Source organism: Pelodiscus sinensis, chromosome 33 (genome assembly GCF_049634645.1).
Source record: "Pelodiscus sinensis isolate JC-2024 chromosome 33, ASM4963464v1, whole genome shotgun sequence".
Lineage (NCBI taxonomy): Eukaryota > Metazoa > Chordata > Testudines > Trionychidae > Pelodiscus > Pelodiscus sinensis.
Window position 1 is genome coordinate 6561503 of NC_134743.1, and position 4305 is coordinate 6565807.

Consider the following 4305-nt stretch of genomic DNA (forward strand, 5'->3'; position numbering starts at 1 on the left):
CCCAAGGGCGGGACTTCCGGTGACAGGGGACGGGCCTAACCGGGGTCACATGACATCCTTTTTTACTTCCGGTCACCTGTCCCTCTCGACCCGGATGTACTACCCTCCAGGGGCGGGACTGCCAGTGACAAGGGAGAAGGGACTTCCGGGGAGTCGGGGGGGGGGGTCTTCCAGGGCCAGGGGGCGGGGCTAATGTTTGATTGATGGTAGGGCCCTTATACTACTCCCCTACCCCATAGACAGCTAGCAGATATAGCGTTCAGTCTAGTTTCCCACCCAAGTATATGATGTGCAAGCTGGAAACAGAAGCAGGAGCTCTTTCTTCTATTTGTCTGTGCTTCATTCCCCGAGCACTCATCCAGGTCAGATGTCTCTTAGGACCTGAGTTGCCACCAGCTGGACAATGGGACTTGGGTCATTCTGTAGGACCTGGAGAGCTGGAATTACAGAGAATATGACTCACTTTTCATATAGTCACCTATGCCTGCAGTAGCTGGAGATTTAGTACCAGTGAGTACCAAGCTCCAGAAGCTCTCTGTACAAACAAAGCTTTAGGTTCCTCCATTGGGATCCTTCCAAACTCCAAACTGAGATGGAGGAGGGGGGAGAGGGGAGACCCTGACCCTACCAGAAACTCATCCAATTGGAAGGTGCTCCATTGACTCAATAGCTTCTGCTTTTAAGTTATTTTACATCTCCTGACAGAAATAAATCTGATGGTGTGGAGTTTGGGGTAGCAAAAAGTGGCTCCCAGGGAGCCGATGGAGCCCAAAGAGTGGATCACACAGGTTGGGAAGAGGCATTGCCAGGGTAGCCAGGAGATGCACTGACTTATATCACACTGGCTGCAGTTTCCTCCAGGTACGTCTACACCGCAAAGTTAATTCAAAATAACAGCTGTTCTTTTGAATTAACTTTAATAGCATCTATACATGCAAACCGCTATTTCGAAATTAATTCGAAATAGCAGAGCGCTTAATTCAAATTTGGTAAACCTCATTCTACGAGGAGTAACACCAAATTTGAAATAGCTATTTCAAATTAAGTGCTGTGTAGACAATTAATTCAAAATAGGGGGCCTCCAGCCCTTCCCAGGGAGCCCTGGTGGCCACTCTGGGCACAACCAGGAAAACTTCCTCTCCTCTCCCCCTGGCCCCAGAGCCATTAAAGGGATAGACCCTGGCCCGTGCCAGATCCAAGCCTACCAGCCAAGAGCCAGCAGTGGCCACCGGGGCCCCTGAGCCAGTAGCCACAAAACGTGAGCCAGCAAGGCACTGGCAGCCAACCCTCCACTGCTCCTCAGGAGCAGTCTGCCAGCACCCAGGAGCCTGACAGGGGCTGGAGAAGGCGGGTGCCTTCCTGGTCCAGGGTGGAGATCATGGACCTTATTCAGGTTTGGGAGGGATGCCCCAGCATCCATGATCTCCGCACTAGACAGAGGAACACGGCCGTCAATGGCAGGATAGCTGCCAGCCTGGCCACCAAAGGCCACATGCGAACCCAGGAGCAGGTTTGCATGACAATCAAGTTGGTGCGGTGAGACCCCCAACCTTGGGCCCTGATCTTCCCTTCCCCCTTCTTCCCTTTGCTTCTCCCTTCCAACTTCCTCCTCCCAGGTTTCACCCTCCCCTCTCCCACCCACTCTATTCCTCTCTCCCACCTCCTTTTCCCAGTCTCCCCAGAGGTTCACCCTGTTGTTCAATAAACCCAGTTTCTATTTTTGAACATACATGTCTTTTATTTGACATCAGGAAGGGAGGCTAGGGAGGAGTAAGTAGATGGACGTGAGGGAGGAATGGGGCACGAGCCCCCGGTGGGGAGGACCGGGGTGGCTCTGAGGGCTCCTCGGGGTGGACACTCTCCTGCAGGGCCTCCTGGATCCTGACAGCCCCCCGATGGACTCCCCGGATGGTAGCCTGCAGCAAGTGCAGCTGGGCTGATGGCAACAACCCTACGAGACGCACCGGTGTGCCCAGGGGCAGCTCTGGCTCCATGTGGCCGAGTGCTGTGGTGTCCCGAGTGCAGGCACTCAGGGCACTCCAAGACAGGACTGCTTTGCTCTCCCTCATCGGGGTAGACAAGCGAGCGGGGAACCCTGAGAACTGTCTGTTCGGGGTGGGGGTAGGGTCCCGTGAAGCACGGAGCTCAGTTAGCCTGAGGCAGCAGCCCCACACACTATGTCCTAACATGATGCCCTGCCAGCACTGGTTCCGGCCAGCCTGAACTTCGGTTCAGGGTCCACTCAGTGTGGACGCGCTATTTCAAAAGAACAAAATGCTATTTTGAAATAGGTTTTGTGTATAGATGCATAATTCGAATTAGCTTAATTCAAATTAACTATTTCGAATTAAGTTAACTTGAATTAACGCTGTAGTGTAGACGTACCTCTTTCAGAGCAGACTAAAGCTGAATCTGTCCTTTGATGTGTGGCTGATGCACTTCACACCTGTGGTATCAGTTACTGCTTGCTTGTCAGCTAAATTTCTTTATAACTCACTAATGAATAGGATTTCACCTGTATTTGTTACTTACAGGTCAACAGATGTTCCATGTCCAGCCATTTCATATTCTTGGTGTCCGTATGTTCCAGGATGATGCCTAAATAAGCAGTGTAAAATAAACATCAATAAAAAACCTTCTCTTGTTAAGTGCAAGGTGATAACATTGGCCCTTTGGCTTCTATTGTGGGTCTAAGGTGAGCTGTAGGCAAGAAAATACTAGAAAAGTTTAGCGTCCACACTGAAGAGAAAAAAATTAAGAATGTTTACATAAAACCTCATTTGCTTTAAACAATCTATGTTCCTCTTGCCACTGCTGTCAGTTAGTGGAGATATACTAGGATAGTGTATTAATCTAGTGGTGTGAACAAAGGGCTGGGGCCAGGAATAAGTGCGTACTAAGCAAGGATCTCACATGGATAAATTAATTAGGCCACAATGCTTGCCTGGCTTGCATGGGTGTGCTAAGGAAAGGATGGCACAGGGCCAAAGGGGAGGAATCTAGTGCTTCCTGGGCAAGGCAATCAGGAACCTGCAACAGCAGGCACTGTGTGGCGGTGGCCTGCCTACCTCCCAGTGATGAAGCACCAGTAAGGAACAGTCAACAACACTGAGCTTAGGTCTATAGTTTGAGTCCACACTAACTCGGACTACTAAAAATAGAGTGCAGGTCAGATGACAGAAGCAGTCGGAGGAGCTAGCCACCTTGAGAACAGACTTTTGGGTTTGGATGGGATCATCCTTGGAATAGTTAACCCCTCCTGCTACTCCTGCCACAGCTACTCTATTTTTAGCACACTAGTTTGATCGGAGAATAAACATACCCTACGTGACAGTGTGCCAGCCTCTGCTACTAAATGACTGCGCCATCTCAAAGCATTCTATTGCAAATTACAAATTCCTCCTAACACCACACTGGAGAAGTAGGAGAACATTAACATCTCCATTTATGCATGAGAAGTCACAGCACGGAGAGATTAATAGTAGCTCAGTGCTGCACACAGGGACTTTTTCTGTCTACCTCAAAGGGAATACCAAAAGGGACACGGCACACTTTCTCTCACCAGCTAACTTGGCTGCAACTGCCCGGATCTCTTCCCAGCTGCTGCAGAAGTATGTGATGGTGCTTTTGTAAAAGTTCTCCAGTAGCTCAGCCTTCTCTTTGGCCTAGAGAAAATCAGGGACACATGAGCTCTCTCTGGCTAGAAATGCCCTTTGACTGCCAACACATGCCTTTACAAACCACAAGTAAACAGTCTGTGTTCCTCTTGCCACTGCTGTCAGTTATTGGACTCACTCAGACTTTTTTTTTAATTTAAACAAGTAAATAAAAGAAAGGACAGGAGGCTGTGTAGAAGTGGGGAAAGTGGGAATCTATGGCAGATTTACATTCCTCTCACCCTCAGTCCTGTATCCCACTCTAATAGGGTACGTCTACACTACAACGTTAATTCGAACTAACTTAGTTCGAATTACTTAATTCGAACTAAGCTAATTAAAACTAACGGATCTAGACTAAAAAACTAGTTCGAATTAGCGTTTTACTAATTCGAACTAGCATGTCCACATTAAGTGGACCCTGAACCGGGCTTAAGGATGGCCGGAAGCAGTGCCGGCAGGACATCAGAGGAGGACTAAGAGCGTGGAGGTGCTGTCTCAGGCTAGCCGAGGGCTGTGCTTAAAGGGTCCCAACCCCCACGCCGGACAGACAGTTCTCAGGGGTGCCCCGCTTGCAAAGCAGTCTTGGCTTGGAGTGCCCGGAGTGCCCACGCTGGGCACATCACAGCACTTGGCCATCAGACCGGCT

The 4305-nt window shown here is 49.7% G+C and overlaps 1 long non-coding RNA gene across 1 annotated transcript; it reads right to left on the reverse strand.

Annotated features, from left to right (window-relative positions):
• Positions 1-218: 218 nt before the first annotated feature.
• LOC142823371 (uncharacterized) lies at positions 219-3630 on the reverse strand. The gene is made up of 3 exons (XR_012898596.1): positions 3563-3630; positions 2533-2598; positions 219-437 (listed from the first exon to the last, which is right to left on the reverse strand). It is a non-coding gene; the product is annotated as an uncharacterized LOC142823371 (long non-coding RNA).
• Between the last annotated feature and the right edge of the window lie 675 nt (positions 3631-4305).